At 47.2% G+C, this 26,518-nt stretch overlaps 1 long non-coding RNA gene across 3 annotated transcripts; it reads right to left on the bottom strand.

Annotated features, from left to right (window-relative positions):
- Positions 1-788: 788 nt before the first annotated feature.
- LOC139363219 (uncharacterized) lies at positions 789-25,956 on the bottom strand. 3 transcript variants are annotated; one of them, XR_011623177.1, is made up of 3 exons: positions 25,772-25,956; positions 16,116-16,284; positions 789-1,304 (listed from the first exon to the last, which is right to left on the bottom strand). It is a non-coding gene; the product is annotated as an uncharacterized lncRNA (long non-coding RNA). The 3 variants fall into 3 exon arrangements; XR_011623176.1 differs by lacking the exon at positions 789-1,304 and adding an exon at positions 9,189-9,522; XR_011623178.1 differs by lacking the exon at positions 789-1,304 and adding an exon at positions 15,712-15,907.
- Positions 25,957-26,518: the final 562 nt, after the last annotated feature.

The following is a 26,518-nucleotide window of genomic DNA, read 5'->3' as shown; positions in this document are numbered from 1 at the left end:
CACACTCAAACACAAAGACATAGACACACAGACACAGAAGCACACATACATAGACATGGATACACACACACACACACACACACAGAGACACACAGGCACAGACCCTCACAAACACATAGACACAGAAACACGCAGACACAGACACACATAGAGACATAGACACAGATACGCAGACACTCAGACACAGACACAAACACACAGACATAAACACACCACACACAGAGCTGTAAATACAGACACAGACACACACTAACACACACCGACACACTCACATAGACACAGATACAGATACACACACAGACATGCACAAGGATATAGACAGGCAGACATGTAGACACACAAACACGCATGCACACAGACATCTAACACAGAGAGACATATGGACACACACACATATGCTGAGATATGTAGATACAAAAGCATGCATGCACACAGATACACAGAGCCACACAAACACATGGATACAGACACGCAGACACACATCACATAAACACATAGACATACACACAGAGACCCATACTCACAAACACACAGACATACATGCAGACATGCAGCTACACAGAGAGACACACACATGCATACAGACACACACACACACACACACACACACACACACACAATCTGCTATTCAGTTGTGGGTCTATCTGCAAGCACTAAAGGCTGACATCCCATCACTCCTGCCATCCTCCCAAATCTCCAAATCAACCACAGTGGTTTCATCATCTTCTGAAGTTTCCTTTTTCTAATCACAACCCTGTTCTAATCCCAGAAACAGAAAGAACTACCTCTTTTAAATTAAAAGGTTGCTTTTATTCTCAGAGGCCAACCCAAGCCCCTTGGCCATGGACAAGGCCCCCAGCTGGAACCACAGCATAGGGCAGCGTCTCCCAAAACAGGATAGGGAGCCCAGAGCCGAGGCCGGCCTGCTGTCTGCATGGAGTGTGGAGAGGACCTGGGGGCTCCAGGAAGCGGTGAGGTCCTAGGGCTCTGACGCAGGCTCTGAACATGGGGTGTCCCCTTGCAATGGTGAGAACAGGGTTTGGTCAGCAAGGGCAATCCTTCTTCCTCTTAGATGACCCCTCCTTTTCAAGCAAGTCCCCGTTCCAAGAGGAATGGGGCAGGTAGCCGGGCTGGGAGTCCTCCACCCGGATGTGAATCTCTGCCAAGGAGCAGCTGAGCAGCAGCACCAAGTAAGGAGGCTGCTCCGGCTTTGGGTCTTCACGGTGGGCACTGGCCACCAGATCCATGAAGCCCACAGACAGGCCAGTCCAGGCTGTAGGGAAAGCCCTGTTCCTTACTGTGCCCTGGGAATAACAAAAGCACACACACTAAAGATAATGTCCCAGAGATGGCTGCGGGCTGTCTCCCACCCTCAGCCCCAGGAGATGCTTCCAGACGGCAGCCCCGAAGAGGCTGTGGCCCAGAAAAGCCACAGGGCATCTGCGAGGGCTGTCCTGCAACTGAGTGCCACAGATTGGTGATTTACACACACAAATCTATCATCTCGAGTCCTGGAGGCTGGAAGTTCAAGATCCAGGTGTCAGCAGGGTTGGTTTCTCCTGAGGCCCCTCTCCTTGACTTACAGACGGTGTCTTCTCCCCGTGTCCCCACATGCTCTTCCCTGGGTGTGTATCTGTCCTAATCTCCCCTATTTATGGGGACACAGTCATATTGGACCAGAGCCACCCCTAATGACTTTGTTGTAATTCGATTTCCTCTGTAAAGACCTTCTCTCCAAATGAGGTCACTGGGAGTTAGGACTCCACCATACTTTTTGGGGGAGTTGGGAGTGTGAAGAACATAATTCAGCCATAACAGTTATAAATCAGGCTCGCAGCTGGACAGGAATACACTGGATTTCTGGGTCCACAACCCCAGCCCTTCTCCCCTGCTCTAGCAAGCTCCAGATTAAATAGGCTCTCAGAGAGCCAGACCAGCGAGGCCCATCCCTTCTCTCCATCTGTGCCTTGAGCTTGGAGTGGCTTGGAAGCTAGATTTTATTTCCTGCAGAGAGAAAACGCTAGAGCCAGCATGCAAATGAGCTCTAGCCCCCAGCGGGGCTGCATTCTTTTGGGGAGGGCAAAGCCTATAGTTACGGACTCCATAAGTCCCTGGGAGAGGCAGCAGTGCCCCTGAAACTGCATCAGACGTTGTCTCTGCATCGAGATGCACACCTCTCAAAAAAAGAAAGAAGACAGGACAAAGATTTTTTTCCCCTTCTGGAACTGGGATGAGCTAGTACTGTTGCATGGTAGGAGCACTGGGTATTCACAGGGCAGCTCTCTGTGGGCCCCAGCTCTCTGCCAGCCGTCTCTGAGTGGGATCTTGAAGAGTCTTAGGAGGCAAGTATTGCTAAACCCACTCCTAGAGGAACAAGATCATTTGCAGTCACATGCCTGGTAACTGGAACTGCTGAAACCCCAACCCGGCTCCATCGGACTCCACACATCAGAATCGGGCTGGTCTGTGAAAGGATGGGGTGGCAGCCACAACGGGGGAGGCTTCCTGGCAGGAACCGTGTGCCCCTTGAGCTTGACAATTGGTGAGATACACTCAGCATGTGCCAGGGTTTGTCCACTAAGTTCTTGAACAGCCCGAGATACAGCCTACACTGGAGTAGACGTCATCTGCTCATCCCCTAAGAATGGAACTGACCCTTGGCTGGGCACGGTGACTCACGCCTGTAATCCCAGCACTTTGGGAGGCTGAGGCAGGGGGACCATTCGAGGTCAGGAGTTCGAGACCAGCCTGGCCAACATGGTAAAACCCTGTCTCTACTAAAAATACAAAAATTAGCTGGGTGCGGTAGTGGATGCCTGTAGTCCCAGCTACTCGGGAGGCTGAGACAGGAAAATCACTTAAACCCGGGAGGCAGAAGTTGCAGTGAGCCGAGATCACACCACGGCACTCCAGCCTGGGCAACAGACTGAGACACCATCTCAAAAAAAAAAAAAAGAATGACTGAAACAGACTCTGGCGTCTGAGGGAGCTGGGCAAAGGCAGCCTGCATGGCCTGCGGAACTCCTGCCCTTTCCACTGAGGTCCCATGGAAGAGAACCAGCTGCTCTGAGAGCCCCCGGGCCGTGTCTCCATCAGCTTAACCCCAAGTGAGAGCCAGGCATGTCCAGGCCCAGTCTTGGCTCCCTGGGAGTGAGGCAGGAGGGATGGGAGCTCAGGCCCGGCCCTCAGAGGCGGCTTCCCACCCAGGGCACAGGGGAGGAGGAAAGCAGGAATCCCTAGACAGAGATCTGGCTTGGCAGGAGGGGGCTTGGTAAGAAGGGGGATTCCAGGGATGCATGGAGAAGAGGAGGACCTGCCCTCAATGTTCAAAACCTGAGTCTGGCCCAGACACCCTTACACAGGACTCAAGCCCCTCTCCCACAGAGAGGGTGGGGGTGCCATTGTCATATTCCCCCAGGGAACGGAACCAGGCTTGGGGAGGCAAAATCTGTGAGGCCCTCTGGAGATGGGGGACTGCAGTTTTCCCGCACTGCCCTCTGACTTTCACCCAGGCATTCTCTTGATGGCCCTTGCAAGACTCTTTCTCAGCCCCTAGCAGAGGCTGAGTCATTGAGGGATTTTAATTTGGAAAACAAGATTACAGAAGAAATAAAGAAACCGCAATTCTATTAACAATTACATGCAGAACAAGGCCAGAGTTAGAACTTTCCTTTTCCTTCCCCAAATTCAGTGCTGACATTAGATGAGGCTTTTCAGAATTTTGGAACAGGCTGTAGTCTCATGGAACAGACAAGAGGTGACTTTGGGGTTGGGGGATGGGGGTGGGAAGGATGGTTTGATTCTACTACTTGTATTTGTGTCGCCATCAAAGACCACATGAAAATGTTAAGTCTGATTAACCTGTTGGGTGCAGGAGAGAGCATGAAGGGCCTTTTTAGAATGAATGAGAGTACAAGGATACTCTCTGAGCCATGAAAAACCTGAAAGGAAGTGTTCCCAGGTCAAAAAGAACTCATATGACACATGGAAATCCTTAAGGCCCCTCCAGGTTATTTTGGATGCTGGAGGAGGGTGAGGGGCACTCAGGGAACTGTGACTTGAAGACCACCCTGCATTCCTGACTTTGCCGTATTTGAAAGCAGCCCCCCAGTCTGAGGGCAGCAGCCCAGCACAGTGGCAGCCACCAGCTCTGTTTTCCTCTCTTCCCTGCTCGTCCTCTACAAAGCAAAGCTGCTCTGTCACTGTTGTTTGATATTTCCAAATCCGGCCTGAAGCAGATGATGGGGCCGCAGGAGGAGCGTCCTTCAGGGTGTCTTGTTTGGTTTGGAAATATTTAAATGTCTGCTGCATTTCCTCCGAGAGAGGAGAAGCCAGGGCCTGTGGGAGAGCCCAGCACCGTGGCCACAGCCCTGCAGGGTCCCCAGCTCCTCTGCGGCTGCCTCCCTGGGACCGGATCCCCAGTGCCCCCCACCCACACTCCCACCGTCAGCACCATGAGAAAGTCAAGATGAGCCCAGACATTCTCCACCACGTGTTTACAGTCAAGTGACTCAGCTCTGCCCTCGATTTAAGCCCATGCAGCAATTGTCCATGATTACAAAAACCTTCTTGGCTCCTGGAAAGATCGCCAGCACGTTATTAACCTCAGAGGCCAGACACATGTTTTCCATGATTTCTTTAAATGCTAGTGGCCACCACAGATGATCATGGCCTTTTAGAATGAAGGGCGTGTAATTAAGAAATAATCTCTTCTGTTTTGTAACATATGGAGCAGTAAATGGCTACTGAGGTCGATTACATTCTCCATCTTCCCTTTGGCACTTAGGAACTGCCAGAGCTGTTGGAATCCCAGTCGTGGTTGTGACCACTTCACAGCGCAGGGCAATGTGGACTAACAGCCAAAGGCTGTCCTTCGGGGACCTGGGCGCCTGATGAGGGTGGATCTGAGCTTTACAAGAACACTCACCTGGGAGTGCAGCTGCCTTGACGGGCAAGGGAAAGCAGGGCGGGACAGTGATTCGCTAGTAGGGAGTGGGCTTTGTACAGGCAAAAGATTGAGCAGGGCAAGGGCATGCTGTCAAAGGAGATTGGACCATGTGAACGCACAGCTCCCCATCAAAGCTTCCTGCATCGGGCTCAAGCCAGCGTTGTGGAAAAGAAGCATAGCATGTTTTTTTCACGTTGTCAAGAGCTTTCTGAGGCCTGCCCTTGACAGGTTAAAAACCAAACACTTGACCGGGTGTGGTGGCTCACGCCTGTAATCCCAGCACTTTGGGAGGCAGAGGCGGGCAGATCATGAGGTCAGCAGATCGAGACCATCCTGGCTAACACGGTAAAACCCCATCTCTACTAAAAATACAAAAAAATTAGCCGGGCCTGGTGGCGGGCGCCTGTAGTCTCAGCTATTCGGGAGGCTGGGTAGGAGAATCGCTTGAACACCCAGGAGGCAGGGGTTGCAATGAGCAGAGCTGGTCCACTGCACCCCAGCCTGGGTGACACAGGGAGACTCCATCTAAAAAAAAAAAAAAAAAAGAAGAAAACAAAACAAACACTTTTCACTTTGGACCTCTCCATGTGAGGGAAAGTCCAACAGCTGCACATTAATCTGTGCAGTCGAGGTGGGCTGCAGCCGATCATCTGAGGGTGTGGATTTGCTATTTTTTGGCAAGTTTGAGTCTCCATACTGAGGTTGCTGCCAAGGAATAGAATCTTAAGCTCTGTTGCCTGGGTCTTGTCACAAAGCTGATTTTTAAGAAATATTATGACATCCATGAAAGAGTACCCAAAGACATGTACCATCTATTGAAAATCCTATCCTTTGCTCACAAACCCACAGGAGGGCTAAGTACTCAGGGAAGAATTTTTGGCACACACAGTTGCCCTCTCTGAGTCAAACCTGGGCCTGAGCCTGAGCTCACGTTGAGGGGCATTACAGAGATGACTGTTTGATGCTCACTGGCATATTGGAGGAGGCCTAGTCATCTCTGTAATGTCCCTGTGTGTGCCCTTAGGCACCAGTGTGCTTCTAACCAGTGGATTTCAAATCACGTAAGCAGTGGTCACCTCTCAGAGCCTGCTGTGCCTGCACTCAGCGCCCCCCCCCACCCCCTACCCCCTACCCCCTACCCCCGGCCTCCTGTAACTATAGAGTTCTTTGGTATGCTGCCTCAGGCTGGTCCTGTGCATCTCCCTCGCCCCCGACTTCCTCTCTGCTGTTAAATATATCTCCAAAAGCTGCCTCAACCTTTCTTTCTTTTTTCCCTCCTTATCTTAGCTTGTGTGTCGGTCTTTAGTTTTTTCAATTTGTTATTTTATGTTTGAAATTGTATTCTCCTTTTAATAAATACATGCATATTGTGGATATGCAATGGTTTATATGCATGGACATGGAGAGTGAAACCAAATCTCCCTTCCTCCATCACAGAGGCAATCTCTGTTTTGTCTCTTGTGAGTCCTTCCAAAATACTCTACAGGTATATAAGCCTATATATGTAAATGAATTTAACTTCTTTATTCTTTCCTTTTTACTCTGATGCACTGACTGATAAGGTCTTAGATGCCTAATGGAAAAGAGCCATGAATTTTCCTGATTACACACAGCATACACAAATCGCTTCTGTGCGTGTAGAAGTGGTTAACACTCTTTCTGCTGAACTGTTACCCAAACAATATTTCATCTCTAAAAGAAAGGAGAGGAACATGAAGCAAAGGAAGCCCCATGGCCCCTGAAGCCTCCCACGGTTGCAGATCACAAAAGCAATTGCCTCTCTGAAAACGTGGTGGTTTTGAATAGAAGCAGAGGAAGTGCCAGGACACTTGCAGCCTGGTGTGTTCCCTCGGGCTGCCCGCCTTTCAGCCTCGGGCCGCTAAAGCACAGCAGAGATCTGTGCAGCCCCGGTCCAAGCGGTGGAAGGAAATGCACCATGGGAGGGAAACCTCAAGTCATGGGTTTTGGAGCTTCAAACACGATCTTGTGGCTTTGGGTTTTCTTACGAGAATCAGAAAAATAAATACACTTTATTTATATGTAGATGCAGAAACTATTGAACTGCGTTAGAAAATGGCAATCTCTGGAGGGTGCGGGAGGGCAGGCAACAGCACCGCCTGTGTGCCCAGGGTGCCAGCAGAGCCCTGAATCATCACGGTGACTGTTCCAGGAGCATCAGCAGTCCTCACTCTACCCTTTGAGAAAATAACAAGCAAATCGGCCCAGGTTTGAGGAGAGAAGAGCTTCAAGTCTCCTAGTCTGGGCGGCCATGTCACCCAGGTTTCAGGAAATTCGACTGCCTGGAAGTGGAGATAGGACCCTGTTGTCTAACCCGGGGGGGGTTGTGCTTGATTGAAAACAGGTGATTCCCATGTCAGAGCTGATGGGGAGCGGATAGGGGTAGGAGTGCGAAGAACCCAAGCCCTCCAACATGGCAGCCATTCACATACATTATCTCACTGAGGCTTCCCTTACGCTTCTCAGATAGGGCTCGTGGTATTTAAATTTTTTAAGAAAAGGAAATGAGGTGGGCCGGGCACGGTGGCTCATGCCTGTAATCCCAGCACTTTGGGAGGCCAAGGCATGTGGATCACAAGGTCAGGAGATCAAGACCATCCTGGCTAACAAGGTGAAACCCTGTCTCTACTAAAACTACAAAAAATTAGCCTGGTGTGGTGGCATGTGCCTGTAGTCCCAGCTACTCGGGAGGCTGAGGCAGGAGAATCGCTTGAACCCAGGGGGCGGAGGTCACAGTGAGCCGAGATTGCACCATTGCACTCCAGCCTAGTGACAGAGCGAGACTCTGTCTCTAAATAAATAAATAAATAAATAAATAAATAAATAAATGGAAATGAGGCTAAGAAAGGTGAAGTAACTTGCACAGAAGAAATAGGGCTGGTTCCCAAAGGAACAGGAGAGGGAAGCATATTCCGTGCTTTGATTCTGAAAGTGAGCCCCTTGTCCTTCAGGGATCCAGAGAGGAAACACAGTTCTTCAGACTTCCAAGTCCCTTTTGAGATCTTTGATGAAAAATTCTGAACCATTCTGGCAAAATCGAAAGATCTCAGAAGGTTGACAACAGCAGCTCTCAACTGGGACGGTTTTGCCCACCAGGGGACGTTTGGCAATGCTGAGACAGTTTTGACTGTGGCACTGCAGAAGAGGGTGGTGGCTACTGGCGTGTATGGATCTAAAGGCCAGGGATGTTGCTAAACATCCCGCAGTGCACAGCACAGCCATTAAAACAATAGTTTGCCCAAAACGGCATAGAGGTTGGCAGAGGTGGAGAAGCTCTGGTCTATGGCCATTAAAAAGTCAAATCTTATAACTGTTTCAACACATTTTAAGAAGTGTTGACCAAGCAAGGTGGCTCATACCTATTGTCCCAGCACTTTGGGAGGTTGAGGCAAGAGGATTCCTTAAGCCCAGGAGTTCAAGACCAGCCTGGGCAGCATAGTGAGACTCTTGTCTCTACAAAAATAAAAATAAAAATAAAATTAGTTGAGTCCCAGCTACTCCAGGTAGAGAAGATGCTGAGGAGGATCACTAGAGCCAGGGAGGTGAAGGCTGTAGTGAGCAGTGATCGAGCCACCGCACTCCAGCCTGAGTGACAGAGTGAGACCCTGTCTCAAAAAAAATTTTTTTTAAAGAAGTGTTGTAGGCTGGGGGTGGTGGCTCATGCCTATAATCCCAGAACTTTGGGAGGCAGATGCAAGGGAATCGTTTGAGGCCAGGAGTTCGAGACTAGCCTGGGCAACATAGTGAAACCTCATTTCTAAAAAAAGAAAATTAAAATTAGCTGGGCATGGTGGCACACACCTGTAGTCCTAGCTACTTAGAAGGCTGAGGTGGGAGGATTGCTTGAGCCTGGGAGGTCAAGGCTGCAGTGAGCTATGATCATGCCACTGCACTCCAGACAGGATGACAGAGCAAGCCCCTGTCTCCAAAAAAAAAAAAAAAAGTATTATAAATCCTTAAGGAGAAAATGCATCCTGTGGCCACCTTGGATTCCAAGAATTAAATTTTCTGTGTCTCTTGGTGAAAAGTGTGCTCCTGCCATCTCCTGTCATGGGAGACCTTATTGCCCAAATAAGTATATTCTCAGTGACATCTACCTGCAGAAAAAAAAAATCCTTGTTTGGCTACAAACGTGTTCAACGTGCCAACAGTGGAGTTTCGCATGAATATGGATGCCAGCTGGCCATGATCTGAGCCATTCAGCAAGAGAAGCGACGGGAGACCCGCATGACGGGCACTGCTCGTGTGGGAAGCACGCTGACTTTGAAACGCTGAAACCTCAAATGATAGCAATTGTTCGGGACTCGATGAAATGATGTTTCCAGAGCTCTCTGGGCTTACTGTACATTTTAACATCACTTCTCCATGGCAGCTAGTTCATCGTCATTCCACATCCATCCCAGACGCCGATGCTGCTCCAGGTGAACAAACCCACAGGGACTCAGGCGGAATCCCAGCACAGTGACGGCTCATCCTGCCCCAGATGAAAAAGGAGATGTTCCTAACGCAGCTGCTTCCCACCTCGGCACTTCGGGGCATTCTTACATCTGGCAACACTAGAAACCGCAAGTCAAACACAGAATAACTCAACTAGCTCACAAAGAAATGACCAAGAAAGCCTCTGGCAATGTAATCACAACCTTTTCGCTCCTCTTCCTCTCACTGTTTCATTCTAAAATTTTCACAAATTCTCCAAGTGCAATTTGACTAAGAAGAATATACACAGACTAATCCTTCAGGCAACAACTTAAGCTTCTCCAAAGCTATTTTTCTTTAATGTTATAAAAATTTTTGAAACAACATTAAATAAAATTTGGGAAAAAAAAAAAAAACCTAGATCACCCCTAATCCCACATTTCCGGGAATTTAAACAAGAGACTCAGAAGGAGCAAGGAGCAGGAGGTGAGCCTGCAAAGCCGACGCAGCTCCCTCCATCACAGCCTGCTGTGGACATGCAGGGCAACTTTACAAAGATTTTCCAGCAATCTAGATTCTCATGCAAAATCTCCTGCTTTTTAAATATTGACTCATAGTTTATAAGCACCATGCCAGCTAAATAAAACACATCTGCAGATTGAATGCAAATGACAGGCCACTGTTTGAAACCCTTCATGTATAATTTTGCATCCAAACAAGAGTGAACAGAAGAAATTGGTGTGAGTCTATATATTTTACACTTTTAATAATCAGAGCATATTTGAAGAAATGTTCTCAAGAATCTTAATGGGTTGCAGCTTTCGAACATATTAAGAGGATACTGAAATAATAATGTAGCTAAAGAAAAGATGTTGGTGAATCAAAACTCCTTACTATGTATTTTTACCAGGAAAACATGTCTCGATCCAACATAGTTACCTGCATAGAATTACAAATTTATCTTTAACAAGAGAACCTACTAGAAACGCTAATATGTATTAACCGAGGATGAAATTGAGAAGATTCTTGAGCATGAAGTCACTATAATACTGTAGGGCAGGGATCCTGGTGCAAACACAACTGAATAGAATACCTTTGAAGGATTATTAGATTATCAGGAATAACAAAAATCCCCTTTCAATGCTCAAGACACAGGAATTAAGTTATAGCCCATTTCAGAAGTGAATGTAACTATCAAGTAACCATGTTGCACACTCACTTCTGCAAACAGATTTCATTTTCACTGTAGGGGAACAAGCTTGGCCATTTCAGACACACACAGCAGAGGGTACCTGCCATAGCATGGAGTTCTACGTTTATTTCTTTATAACTCGAGTTCACTCAGGAACTACTGTTTACCTGTTCATTACTCTTTGAGCATCCTTGATGTTTTAAAACCAGGGAATATAGAGATGAACACCATAGATAGGGCACGTGATCTGGTAGATAAAAAGCAAAATAAAGACAAGGATCCAAATACTTGGATAAATCTGAAAAAGTGGAAAGTGCAAAGGAGGCACCAAGCAGCCTATAAAAATGCCTATGGATCCGTCTGCACAAGCAGCCTAAAAATAAGTGGGAAAAAAGAAATCAGGACAACCAACCATGGGGGCTGGCACCGTAACGTCCACCACTCCACAGCCCAGGACTCCTGCCTGTGGCAGTAAAGGCAGGCAGGTTCCTCAGTGGGAGAGCCTTGAGAGTATGAAGGTGAGTGCCTCATTGTGAATCATGTACATGCTGACATTAAAATCAATTACACCATTTGAAAGAAGCCACTCATAACCACATCGAAACAGATTCAGGATACCCTAATCAGAGGATATCAGTGACCATCCCTTTCCATAGCAATGACATAGCAGGTTGAGGGTGAAGGGGCAGAGTCACCATGACTCTTGCTGCTGGGCTGGTTAAGTCCCAACAGAGGCTGGTGCTTTAGAATAGACAGCTAGTCCTGAGCGGGCCTTGGAGGTCATCCCCCACCCCCAAACTCTGGGATGAGGCAACCTCCATCCAACCCCAACGATTGATTAAGTACCTGTTCTCCTGAGGCAATTTCCTCTTGAGCTTATGATCTGTCATCACCAGGATGATTTGCTATTGAAGACACACGGACAGCTAACCCTTGAACGTAAAACAGGAGCATACCCAAATAAAGATTTATTTTTGTTTCCTGCTGTGTATGCTTTGAGCTAGGGATAGTCGATGAGGTGCTATGGAGTGTTGAGCCGTAAAGCCTCCTCATGCTAACTCCAGGCATGTAAAGGACTGAAATGTGAAGCTCTTTCTGTAATTCCCCTCCGTCTTGTTCATGAATGGAGGCGAGAATTAGGCTGTGTGGTTTTCACAGCCAACACGGATCTTAAACAAGAATCTGGCTGTTTCCTCCCCGGGCTGTTTCCTGGCCAATCACAATATGATCCTAGCAGGGCTGCCAGCGACCGTGCAGATGACCACTTCTCAGGGGCTCCTTCTCCACAGCCGCAGCACAGCTACGGAGCTACAAGAAAGCCGAGGACACAGCGGCTGAACATCGGCAACGCTCGAGTCGTTTCCATGAAGCTGGAGAGAGGTGGCATCCGCGACAGGAAAAACACAGGCGCTGAAGACTGAAGACTTGACTGTCCCTATTCCTCACCATACCATGGGGACAAAACAGACCGGAGAAGATTCAAGAAGACGCTTCTGGTGAGGTGCTTCTAACCGCTCCCGGGACACAGCAAATGCCCGATGCATTGAGCCGTGAAGACCATTCCTACTCAGCCCTCCCTGACTAGTCACTTCACTTTTCTGAGTCTTCATTAAAAGCAAAGACACTGGGCCAGGTCATCTCTAAATGTCTTCCTAGCTCTAAAACTCTGTAACTTGAGGACAAGAGCCCATTTCAAGGGCTTTCAGAACAGAAATTTCTTTTGAAATGGCAGAGGCCCAATTCCCCGCGAGGATCTCAAGCTGCAGAATGAAATGGGGCAGTGTGATTCAAACAAACTCATGGGATGCCAAGATCCAGCACAATCCCTGACTCGTGTGGGGGCATAAAGCATCTCAGCCAACACAGATCACAGAAAGCATCAACTGGTCCTCCATTCACCAGGCAAGAAAAATGAGTAATTCATAATTCGTCACCCTTACATAAATAATCGTTTTTATTTTTATGATCGTTGCCATACTCTAACACATGCTAGATACCACAGTGGGTGTTTTATGTATGTTTTCTTTAATCCTTCCGATAATTATGTCAAGCAGATTTTTATAGATAGGGAAACAAGGCTCAGAAGGGGCAAGTGACTTGCCCAAGGTCACACAGCTATTACCTTCGTGCTCAGTAGTGCAGCCTGGATTTGCACCCAAGTCTGCAGGCTCCAAAGCCGCTCTCTTTTCACCATGTCACGGGCCTCGAGGGTTTGCTGAATGTTTTTACAGGAGGAATTTGTATTAAAGTTCACAAAATGACAATGCACTAAGCCACTTTCATCAGCTGCTTCCCAGGAGTGGGTGGGTGTGGGTGACGGGGACCATGTGCTGTGAGCTGCATGGACTGACCCGTCACGTGGAGGAGGCAGCTTGGGACACACAGCCCCTGGGGGAGTCATCACCCGTGAAGGTGAGCAGGGAGGCTGTTGATGCTGACTGTGCAGTGAGGAAAAGCCACTCTCAAATTTTTACCCCGTGTAACTTCTCATGGTTGGAAAAACCAAGGCTGCCAGTACCATCCACCACCAAGGAGGAAAGAGCCCGAGGCCTGTGAGGCTGGGCCACCCACAGGATGGCCTAATCAGGACCAGGCTTCCCAGCACAGAGGACACGGGGGCGCCTGACAAGGAAGTCACCTCTGTGAAATGCCTTCCAGGCCTCCCCTCTGAGCAGAAGCCCAAGGCAACCCCCACAAGCAGGGAGCGAGCTGCTGGGGGAATGCAACGGGGTGCCGGCCCGGAGGCCTGCAGGTAACTCCCCCCAGAGGCACAGAGCAGGGTCATAGCCCCTTCAATCCGAGTCTCGCTTTCGGCCGGGCGCGATGGATCATGCCTGTAATCTCAGTACTTTGAGAGGCCGAAGCGAGCAGAACGCGTGAGACCAGGAGTTCAAGACAAGCCTGGTCAACATGGTGAAATCCCATCTCTACTGAAAAAACGAACAACAACAAAAACAAACGAACAAAAATCTCGCTTTTCTTCCCCAGAGCTAGCCTCTGGCTCTGCACGCTGTCACTCCACTCTCCCAGCCTGCAGTCATGATTCGACTCTTCCATAAACTCCTAAATGACCAGATCTTTACAGAGCACCCACTGCGTCCCTGTCGGGGCGTCTGCCCCCGAGGCGGTGTCCGCTAGCTGGGTCTTCAGGGGAAGTGACAGGCTCAGAGAGGAAGCGCATTTGCCAGGGCCACAAAGCAAGCGAGTGGCGGGACTGGGCATCTAGCCGTGACCATGGGCCACGTCTGGCTGTCTCACTTCTAGATCACAGGAGAACAGACCTAAACACAGGAAAAGCTAAACAATCAAAGGGACAATTCTAATTGGCCGAGGCCTGGCCCAGTGCTCCCCAAGAGTCCTGTGAGACTGGGCGCCCAGCGGCTGATGGGACTCAGGGACCAGGGTACCAGCAGGCATTGCAACAGTTTGCTTTTTAGAAAAGGAGCCTCTGTCTTGCTCTTTGGGCCCCTTGGTCTTGTGGACAAAGTCCCGTTACTCCACGTTGGAGAATGCACAGGTGTTCCCTCTCCCGGCCACCTCCCACCCACTGTGCTTCCCTTTGAGGACCACTCCTGGCTCTGCCTCCAGTGCCCTGCCCCGCCTGTTTCCCTCAGTGTGGCCTCTCATGTCCTCAGAGGCTCAAAAACCCCACGCCTCTGCCTTCTTGGAGGGCCTCTGTGATCCCACTGTCTATGTGCGCATCCTCCTCGCCCACCTTGCTATCATTCGTCACAGCAGCCTCCTCTCTTCCCGCAGTCCTCCTCACCTCCAGCCCAGCACGCACATTTCCCCTGGACGCTTCCTTCATAGACCCAAACCTCCATGTCCCAGCTCCAGCTGCACTGCAGATGTCAGTGACGTGCCTTGCACAGGTGAGCACGGAAATGCCCCCAACTGTCTCTTCTGTGCTGATTCGATCTCACTTAGACCGTTAGGTAATTTGATTACAGAGATTGTGTGTGGGGAGGGGGGTTTTTAATTTTTATTTTTATTTATTGTTAGTATTATTATTACTATTATTATTATTATTATTTTGGTAGAGACAGGGGTCTCACTTTGTTGCCCAGGCTGGTCTCAAAATCCCGCCTTGAACGATACTCCAACTATTACATAATTTGATTGAAGAGATTTTGTGTGTGTGGTGTTTTGGTTTTTTTTTTGAGATGGAGTCTTGCTCTGTCTTTCAGGCTGGAGTGAAATGGCACAATCTCGGCTCACTGCAACCTCCATCTTCTGGGTTCAAGGGATTCTCCTGCCTCAGCCTCCCAAGTAGCTGGGATTACAGGCGCCTGCCACCATGCCCAGCTAATTTTCTATTTTTAGTAGATACAGGGTTTTGACATGTTGGCCAGGCTGGTCTCTAACTCCTGACCTCAGGTGATCTGCCTACCTCGGCCTCCCAAAGTGCTAGAATTATAGGCGTGAGCCACCACGCATGGCTGGTGTTGTTTTTTTTTTTCGTAAAGAAAGTAGTGCCACTTTGTTGCCCAGGCTGGTCTCAAACTCCTGCCTCAAGCAATCCTCTGGCCTCTACCTCCCAAAGTACTGGGATTGTAGGTGTGAGCCACCATGCCAGGCCTTGTATTTTATATGTTTTAACAATTCCTCCCGTGGTGCTCAGTGCCTGGTAACTACAACTAACTAGTAGGCAATTATGTCAGGCTGCCCTGAGCCAGTTTCTACCACATTCTGTCCCCACATACACACATATACACACATGATTAACTAGTCTTCCTGAGTTTGCTGCAGATTGATGAGGTCCCTGCATTCTGTCCTTCCAGACCTGTGAACTGGCCCCGTGAAGGGAAGGATGCTCTGAGGCCTGGCAGCCCATGGACTAACTCTCCAGTGGCATCTGGAATCCCTGTGAGGCTGGGGGTCTGGGGATGCAAGGCCAGCCAGAGGCCAGGCTGAGGGTGCTCTCGCCAAGTGTGAGGCCCCGGGCTCACCTCGGCCTCTGTCCTTTCTGGTCCTCACAGGACTTTTGCAGCTAACATGTATCTTGACCACCATTCAGTTGACCAGGGAAACTAGTTTTTAACATTCTTTATTGCTAAATAACAAGCTCTCAGGTGCAGATTTAGATGGTGGCGTTGGAAAGGCTTGCTGTCGAACAGGCACATGCAAGCTTTTTCTGTGAAGAATCAGCTAGTGAGGAGTTTAGCTCTACAGGACGTGCGGTCTGTGTTATAACCAGCCAACTCTACCACTGTGGCGGAAAAGCAGTCGCAGACAATATGCGAATAAATGGCCTGGTTGCGTTCCAACAACATGCTGTTTACAAAAGTGGGCCTGCCAGCCCTGCCCTGGAGGGTGGATTCTTGATTGAGATCCTTCAAAAGTGAACCAGTGCAAACTGCTGATTAGTGCACTTCAAACGTTGACTATCAGCCCTAACGTGTAGCTTTCAGGTATCTATACCTACATATCACAATGGGAATACTGCAGTATGTTGAATAAACAACAGATAATACTATGGTGACAGAATATTAATAGATGCCATTTATTGAGTGTTTACTATATGCACTGTAGGGGACTTACTGTTTTAAATTGCTCAACAAGCTCGGCGTGGTGGTTCCTGCCTGCAATCCCAGCATTGTGGGAGGCTGAGGTGGGAAGGATCCTTTGAGCCAGGAGTTCGAGGTTGCAGGGAGCTGTGACAGAGCCACTGCACTTCAACCTGGCTGGCAGGTTGTTTTATTTTTGTATCCTAAAAATAAAAAAATTTAGATAGTAATTAAAAAATAAACTGCACAACAATTGAAATAGGTACTACTATTATTATTCCTACTTTACAGATGAAGAAAACTGAGGCTTAGGGGAGGACAACTGGCTTGCCCAGGAGGGGTCATACTGGACAGATGGGCTCCAAGTCCACACTCAGGCTGGCCCCCATTGGCAAATGAAAGCCAGAGTCTTCATCTGCCCCGCCCCACACCTGCTGTGGGACTCTGAGCATATCACGCTGAATCTCAGCCTCCTCATCTCCAAAATGGCGGTGATGATTGTTCCTTTTGGGCGCTTTCGAGTGTATTATACAATACATGTGAAAATGTCCACCACAAAGCCAGGCAGTTGGTGTCAAGTACAAGCAAATTGAAATGTAACAGCTTTACTGACATACACAGTCAGCCCCCTGTATCCACGGTTTCAGCTACCCATGGTCAGCTGCAGTCTGAAAATAGGTGAGTACAGTACAATAAGCTGTTGTTGAGGGGAGTGGGGAGACACCACATTCATGTAACTTTCATTGCAGTATATTGTTATAACTGTTTTATTGTGAGTTGATGCTGTTAATCTCTTGCTATGCCTAATTTATAAATTAAATTTTATCATAGGTATGTATCACAAAAAACATAGTATATATAGGGTCCTGTACTATCCTCACTTTCAGGCGTCCACTAGGGGTTTTGGAACATGTCCCCATGGATAAGGGGGACCTGCTGTAATCACCTACCAGAGAAAGTAACTAACTCAGTGGTTGTTAGTATTTTCAGAATTGTGCAACTATCACCACAGTCAATTTTAGAACACCATCATCACCCCAAAAGTGTTCCCTTTAGCAGTGACTCCCCAGATCACCCCAACATCTTAACCCCAGCCCCAGGCAACGCTTTCTTTCTCTGTGGATTTGTCTCTTCTGGACCATTCTATGTGGGATGAAATCATACAATGTGTGGGCTTTGGGGTCTGACTTAGTTCATTTAGAATAATGTTTTCAAGGTTTATTTATGTTGTAGTATGCATCAGTACTTCACTTTTGTTTATTGCCATATAATATTCCATTGTATGGATATACTATATTTTATTTATCCCTTCATCAGTTGTTGAACATTTGGGTTGTTTATACCTTTTGGCTAATGTAAGCGATGCTGCTATAAATGTTCATGTACAAGTTTTTGTATGGACACCTATTTTGACTGCTCTTGGGTATATGTCTAAGATTGGAATTGCTGGGTCATATGGTTACTCAGAAGAGTTTAATCTTCTGAGGAATTGTCAGTCTTTCGAAAAATGGCTACATCATTTTACATTCCTACTAGCAATGTATGAGAGCACTGATTTCCTCACAAGTGTTTGTCAACACTTGTTATTATCTGTCTTTTTGCTTATAGCCACCTAGTGAGTGTAAAGCAGCATCTCATTGTGCTTTTGATTTGCATTTCCCCAATGGCTACTGACACTGAGCATCTTATTTGCTATTTGTATATCTTCTTTGGAGAAATGCCTATTTAGATTCTTTGCTCATTTTAAATTAATTATCTTTCTATTGTTAAGTTGTTCTTTATATGTTCTGGCTAGAAGATTCTTTCTATATATATAGCTTGAAAATATTTTCTCCTGTGGGTTGCCTCTTTACTTTGTTGGAGATATCATTTGTAGCACAAAAGTTTTTGATTTTGATGAAGTCCAATTCATCTATTATCTTTTCTCAATTATGCTTTTGGAGTCACACCTATGCAGGCTTTTTGAGCACCAGGTTTACACCTGTTTTCTTCTAAGAGTTTTACAGTTTTAGCACTTACATTCAGGTCTTTTATTCATTTCCTAAATATGGTGTGAGGTAGGGGTCCAACCCTATTCTTTTGCACCATTTGATGAAAAGGCTAGTCTCTTATGACATTGGCCATAAATGTAAAAGTTGATTTCTAGACTCTTAATTTAGTCCCATTGGATTACATATTTGTCCTTATACCAGTACCACACTGTCTTGATTACTGTAATTTTGTAGTAAGTTTTGAAATTGGGAAGTCTGAATTCTCCAACTTTGTTCTTCTTTTTCAATAATGTTTAGCTATCCTGAGTCAGTCCTTGCATTTCTATATAAATTTCAGGGTTAGCATGTTAATTTACATAACAAAGTCAGCTGGGATATTGATAGGGATTACATTTAATCTGTACGTCAATTTAGGGACTACTGCCGTTTTAACAGTAATAAATTTTCTGATTCATGAATATGAGATACCTTCCTATAGATTTAGGTCTTTCTTTTTTTCAATAATGTATTATAGTTTTAAGAATAACAGGCTTTGCACTTCTTTTCTTAAATTTATTCCTAGGTATTTTATTCTTTTTGATACCCATGTAACTGAAATTCTTTTATCAATCACATTTTCAGATTATTTATTTATATATTATTTATTATTTAATAATAGCAACAAATATATAAATATTATGTACATAACCATATTATATATATTTATATTGTATTATAATATAATGTATTAATATTATATATTAATATAATTTATTGATATCTTATATATTTATAGTATATATTTATATAAATGTATACATATTATGCATGTATATCTATATATAAATATATGTATATCTATACATTTATATGAATATATTTATAAATATCTATATATTTATATAGATATATATGTATATATGTATATAAATGTATAAATATATATGTATAAATATGTATACATTTATATGAATGTATAAATATATGTATAAATACTATACATATATAAATATATACATGCATACATATTATATATGCATAAATATGTAAACATACATGCATACATATATGTATAAATATGTATACATACATGTATACACACGTGCATACATAATTATATATGTATGAATACATACATACATGCATGTATGCATACATACACATTCATACATATATGTATCCACACGCATACATACATGAATGCATGCATGTATACACATGTGTAAATATGAATCACACACGTTTACATGCATGCATGCACATGTATGTATACATATACACATGTATGCATAAATGCATAAATATGTATGCATGCGTACATACATGTGTATGTGCATGTGTGCATGCAATATATGTGTACGTGCATGTGTGCATGCATGTATATCATACATGTATATCATGCATGTATACATACCAGCATACATACCAGTATACATACCACTATACATACATGTGTACATGCATGTGTGCATGCAATATATGTGTACGTGCGTGTGTGCATGCATGTATACATACATGTATATCATGCATGTATACATGCCAGCATACATACCAGTATACATACCACTATACATACATGTGTACATGCATGTGTGCAGGCATGCACACATATCATGAATGTACACACACTTATATCTATCATGCATGTACACACACGTATATATATCATGCATGCATACATGCATGTATGCACATATCATGCATGCACACATGCATGCTTGTGTATGTATCATGCATGTATACATATACATGTACACATACACATACATGTATACACCTACTATAATTGAAGCAAAAGTCTTTTATTATAGAAATTATATCACTCCACTGTGTTTCCAGTAGCTAACTCCACTTCGTAGAGAAGTATCTGAAGTATCATCACTCTTTCAATTCTTTAATTTTTCTCTCTTTTAAATGCTTACAAAGTAAGTCACATTTACCAATGGCTGCACACCGTCTGCCACATCTGTTAGAGATGACAAGGAAGTGGCAGGAGTCCTTTCTTCCACCACTCTCAGTGTGTGAGACTGGCCATGGTTCCTCACAAGCAGCCTATCCAAAAATGGATTCACTGATCAAGGAACAGGAAGGGGACACGCTTCAGGCCGCCCAGGCACTACCTACTGGTTACCACCCCTTCCCAGGAGCTGAGCCTGGGCCATCCATGGGAAGAGCTGTGCCCTCGGCCACCAGAGTTGAGGCCAGGGCTTCCCAGCCACAACTCCTCCTTTCAGAACCCAAGAGACAGCTCCTCACAACTCTGCAACTCTAGGATCCTTCCCGAAACCACCAAGGGTACGGAGACCTGAGAAGCCGTACGTGTCTCTCCCTGCTACGTAATACACTTCCAAAGTTAAGGAGTTCATCCACATGTTTTTAAACCCAGCCCCACCTGGTGACCATGGACAACCACAACACATTCCTGGAAGCCACTCTGCCACTCAGGCCCACTCTCAGGATAACAATCTCAGCTGCCCTCCAGACGGAACAGCAAGCACATTCTATCGCCAAACGCTTTGCACACGTTATTTCACGTAATCCTCATCTCACCCCTTTGGGCTGAAAGGTCAGAGAGTTCAGGCAAATCTACAACTGCACAGCTGGTGAGTGGGTAAGTGGGAGAGCCGGAATTCCATCTTCTCCAAGCATTTAGGAGAAGCCCCTGAAGAAGACGTTGGGAGAGAAGGAGCTCAGACATTCCAAGTAAGTGGGGAGCCTGTAAGGTGAAATATTCCCTTCTCCTTCTGTGACATTCACTGAGTGGAAGAAGTGCTCGTTGAGAAACTGAGGGCCAGGACTAATCATCCAACTCACAGTGCTCCTACTCACCAATGCACAGTCACACACAATTCACTGAAACATCTTTTACATACATTGTGCAGATAACAGAAGACAATTAAGATTACAGATATATATATATTTTTTTGAGATGAAGTTTTGCTCTTGTTGCCCAGGCTGGAGTGCAATGTTCAGATCTCAGCTCACTGCAACCTTCACCCCCCAGGTTCAAGAAATTCTCCTGTCTCAGCCTCCCAAGTAACTGGGATTACAGGCGCCCACCACCACACCTGGCTAATTTTTGTATTTTTTAGCAGAGACAGGGTTTCACCATGTTGGCCAGGCTGGTCCTGAACTCCTGACCTCAGGTGATCCAGCCACCTGGGCCTCCAAAAGTGCTGGGATTACAGGCGTGAGCCACCGTGCCCAGCCAAAATTACAGATTTTAAGGCTGGATGCAGTGGTTCAGGCCTATAATCCTAGCACTTTGGGAGGCCAAGGTGGGAGGATTACTTGAGCCCAGGAGTTCAAGATCAGCCTGGGCAACACAGTGAGACCCCATCCATCTTTACTAAAAATAGAAAAAATTAGCTGGGTGTGGTGGTGCATGCTTGTAGTCCCAGCTACTCCGGAGGCTGAGGCTGGAGGATCGCTTGAGCCCAGGAAGTCGAGGCTGCAAGGAGCCGTGATGGCACCACCGCACTCCAGCCTGGGGGTCAGAGCAAGACTCTGCCTCAATAAATAAATAAGAATAATAAAATAAAATGACAGATTTTAACGTAGGACTTCTAAAATCCAGGACCTAGCCCTCTATTCTTATGCACAAAATCAGCAAAGTTCATGCCAACATGTCTTATTTTACATAATGTGCCATTCCTCTGCTCCATGCTCCCTGGGTGCTCATTTATGAAGACTCTGATGCCAACAGACGTTGTCTCAGGGGGAGTGGCTGTGCCCCAGGCAGGTGCACAGGGAGGCAAGTCATGCCACACACCACCGGGGCCACAAGCGTGCAAGCCCGGGTGAGGCAATGAGCCAGTCACCCAGGAGAGGGGCTGAGTTTAACATGAGCTGCTGGCTGACTCTGCAGTTCGCCACGGCACAAAGAATTATTTCAATGAGAAATGCTTATCCCCCATAGAATTCTTTTCTTTGTAGAGACTGGGTCTCACTCTGTCCCCCAGGCTGGAGTGCAGTGGTACAATCAGGGCTCACTGCAGCCTCGACCTCCTGGGCTCAAGCAGTCCTCCTGCCTCAGCCTCTGGAGTAGCTAGGACTACAGGTGAAGGCCACCATGGCTGGCAATTTTTTTTTTTTTTAATGTAGAAATCAGGGGTCTCAATATCTTGCCTACACGGGTCTTGAACTCCTGCCCTGAAGTGACTCTCCCGCCTCAGCCTCCCAAAGCACTATGATTACAGGTGTGAGCCACCACACCCAGCCCCATAGAATTCTTATAATGAGGGAAAAAAATCCCAAAACTTAAAATTCAGAGCATGGCTTTTCTGATAATTGAACCATTATCTATGCCAAACTTCTGTGGTTCATTCCCACCCCTGCTCCTGCCTGTGTGAGCACTAACCTCTCTGGACCTCCTTCTCCTCATCTGAAAACCTGGAGCTATGAAGCTCACCTCACCATTTTGCTTAGAGAATCAATAAAATAACATTTGAAAGTTATTCCTTTCCTATGCCTCGTCTTCTTTCAAAGATGAAACTAAATAACTCTACAACGCTTCCCTGACAAGGAGAAGTTTAGTGTCATTTTAATAAAATAACCATGTTGTAAAGAGGGAAGTGGAAGGAGAGTTGATTAATAAGGATAATGTTCCAAATGTCTGGGAAATATAAGGCAGGTATCCTATTAATACACATCAATAGGAACTGTAAGAAACTGCTAGGAAGCTCTTCCTCCATGTTAGCCGGGGTGTATGTGCCTAGCAATGTTTAAAAGGATGCTCTGAACAGTGATGGCGAGGATGTGGAGAAACTGGAACCACTGAGCAGCTGCCACGGAGAACTACACAATGATTACTCAAAAAAGGTAACTTACAGACCGGTCATGGTGGCTCACGCCTGTAATCCCAGCACTTTGGGAGGCTGAGGTGGGCAGATCACCTGAGGTCAGGAGTTCGTGACCAGCCTGTCCAACATGGTGAAATCCCGTCTCTACTAAAAATACAAAAATTAGCCGGGTGTGGTGGCATGCACCTGTAATCCTATCTGCTTGTGAGGCGGAGGCAGAATTGCTTGAGCTTGGGAGGTGGAGGTTGCAGTGAGCCGAGATCACACAACTGTACTCCAGCCTGGGCGACAGAGTGAGACCCTGTCTCAGAAAAAAAAAAAAAGGAACCTAAAATGATCATCTGACCTAGCAATTCCACCTGGGACATCCACAAAAGAATTGACAGCAAGGTCTTGGATAGGTATTTGCCTCCCATGTTTATAACAGCATTATTTACAGGGTCAAGGAGTGCAACCAGCCCAGCGTCCATCAGCAGATGACTGGACAGACAAGATGCGGTCCATCCATACAATGGAGTGTGAGTCAGCTTTCGAAAGGAAGGAAATCCTGAGACTTACTACGACATGGATGAACCTTGAGAACATCATGCTCAGTAAAGCAAGTCGGTCCTAGAACGGATAAATATTGTGTAGTTCCACTCATACGAGGCATCCAGAGGAGTCAGGTTCACAGAGACGGAGAGTGGAATGAGGATTGCTAGGCGCTGGGGAGAGGGGGAATGGGAGCTAGTTTTTAATGAGTGCAGAGATTTATTTACAAGATGAAAAGAGTTCTGGAGATGGGTAGTGGTGATGGTTGCACAATAGTGTGAATGTACTTAATGCCACTAAAATGCACACTTAAAAATGGTTAAAATGCCAAATTGTATGTTATGCGGCCACAATAAAAACTAAAAGAAAAAAGCAATCCGTGGTTGCAGGTTGGACCTGCTCCAGAGAGGGGAAGGAGAGGCCCCCTTTAACTCCTGGAGGGGTCCTGTGACTAGAAGACTCACTCCAATGGCGGCTGGGCACCTCCGCCAGTGGACCTGGGGGGTGCAGAGAAGTCTGCAGCTCTAGATGCCACAGCAGAGCCTCTGCCTGCCCCCAGCACTCCAGAATTATATTCATGAGGGCAGATAGACAAGATTAGCCTCAGACACTAAACAGCAGCAGAGAAAGCATTGCACTAATGGTAGGGAACACGTACTTTGCAAACACCTAGATTCAAGAGAACGTGTGTAATGTAAACATTGGAAGAAAACCAGGAGCCTACTCAAAACTCCAGGTTAGAAGACAAGGGAAGCAGGATATGGGGGAACAAGATCCCTTTTTTAAAAAAGGTACCGGGTTTTTCAGAGCAATAGTTAAAAGGGAAGGTTTCTTTTATGACACAACAGCGCCATCTCATGGACAAAACTGATATGACACAAGGTTTCTCTAAGGCGAGCCTGTCCTCTGCTCGCGGCTCTTAGCGTTGGCCCCAACAGCCCTAGTCTACATTAATCCAGCATTCTCAGGGTCCGCAAAGGAACGTTCCATCTTTGCAAGGCAAATATTGGGGCAAAAGTCAGATCTTCATCTTGTCTCCACCTCCCTCTGAGGCTTAGAAAGTCCTTTCAGCACTTGAATTTCAGTGAGGAGTCTGGACAATCTCATACAAAAACGCCCACTGACGTGGGCGCTGCCACAGCACTCCTGTCCTGGTGCTCAGAAAAAGCAAGTGTCGGCTTTATCACAGCCAGAAAATGAAACCGTCTGCGAGGAAAAGCACCCCCTCCATCCTTATCAGCATTAAATGGCGAGTTCGAATTCTCTTATTTCCTAATTTAAATCTGTTTTTTAAGAGATGGGGTGGGTCTCACTATGTTGACCAGGCTGGTCTCAAACTCCCGGCCTCAAGAGATCCTCCCATCTCAGCCTCCCAAAGAGCTAGGATTACAGGTATGAGCCACGGCGCCCAGCCTCCCAATTTTAAATTGTATGAGGATGTTTCTGGGAGTCTCTGCTCTGGCCTCAGGCTGTTGTTTTTCTGTGCTGTGTTTTTAAATTGCTCTGTGGAAATTTATTCTGGTAGTGTGGGGTTTCTTGGATGTATTTGTCCAAATCAAGGCTTCAATGAAGAAAGTCTGTTTTTAAAGTGAGTCTTGGATTCACTCGGCAAAGGCTGTGGAGCATCCACTCCAGCCCACCCACACGGCAAGCTGTGGGGCAACAGGTGGAAGTGCAACCCGCAGTCTGCGCCTGCCCCAGAATCATCGTCCCCTTAAATTGTAAGAACCATCCCGGGGGAAAAGTGAGGACATTAGGAGCAGTGTGGGCCCGGGCACCTAGGACCCCGCATGTGGGTGCTGCAGGTGGAGAGAGGCAAAGTGATGAGTTTGTGCCTCTGAAGGACTTCAGTGTTTCTCGTGCTGTCTCTGGCACAGTCTCTTGCGCCTGGAGAAATAAGCACGGGTTGGAAAGAATCTCAGAGCCCAGAGCTGCCAGTGTCAGAGCTCAGGCCATGCTGAGTGCCTCACACCAGGACTGCCCTTCGGGTCTCCATTCCCGTCAACACACACATACATTCCGGCAACTTCTCCCATCTAAATAGAAAGGCAGTCCCCCCACCCCCATCCCCACCCCCACCCCCCCGCCCACCCCCGCCCCTTGCCATTCCGAGTCCTCAGCTCCTTTGACTTCTCAGGGCACCCGATGCAGGCTCTCGGCAACTCCCTCCCAGAGATCCCTCCTTTCTGGCCTCCAGGACTCACCTCTCCTCACTTGCCCCTTGTCCCTCAGGTCTCCCCTGCTGTTTCCTCTCATTAATCAATAAATACTGGAACGCACCAAGCCTCTCCCCTCACATCCCACCCAGCTCCTGCCTTTCAAACAGTCCCTATGCAAATCACTCCCAAACGCGTTGCTCTCCCCCAACGCCTTAATCACCTGCCTACCTGGCACCTCTGTTCCTGTCTCATAGACTGCCCTAGAGGAAGCACGTCCAGAAGCAAACTCCTGATCTTCCACGCAAAAGCCTGGTCCTCCCACACCCCACACAGCACCACGACCCCGAGCTCTCACTGGCCCTGGTCTTCCACGCAAAAGCCTGGTCCTCCCACACCCCACACAGCACCACGACCCCGAGCTCTCACTGGCCCTGGTCCAAAGCCCTGAGCTCCACTGTGACCTCTTTCTCTTACACACCACATCTGATCCATCACAATAGACCCCTGTCCAACCATGCTGCTCCAGCACGCCCACCGCCCTGGCCAAGCTGGGGTCAGGGCTGCAGCCTCCTCCAGGTCTCCCAGCCTCCAGTGGCTACATCCCCTCCCGTCCGGGCTCCGACCCCTCCAGGGGCCTCCCATCTCACTCAGGGGAACCCCAGGGGCCTGGTTTTACCTGTGGGGACTAGCCTGAGCTGCCCCACAGCACCCTACTGCAGCCCTCTGGGCGTCACCTCTCTGCCCTCTTCGCTCCCTTCTCCTGCTCCTCCCTGGGCTGCTACAGCAAACTTCCCACCGGCCGGGCCCCTTATCCCCTTGTGCCCCGCTCCCTCCCTCCCACCTGCATGCCTTGGAGAAGCCTTCCCTGACCGCCTGCTCCCCCTACCCCTCCGCCTTTACCTTTCCTGCTGCAGGTACCGCCTGCTCCCCCTACCCCTCCGCCTTTACCCTTCCCGCTGCAGGTACCCCGTCCCC

This window comes from Macaca nemestrina, chromosome 5, assembly GCF_043159975.1.
Source record: "Macaca nemestrina isolate mMacNem1 chromosome 5, mMacNem.hap1, whole genome shotgun sequence".
Lineage (NCBI taxonomy): Eukaryota > Metazoa > Chordata > Mammalia > Primates > Cercopithecidae > Macaca > Macaca nemestrina.
The sequence above is the reverse complement of the archived record's forward strand: the minus strand, read 5'-3'. Positions and strand labels throughout refer to the sequence as shown.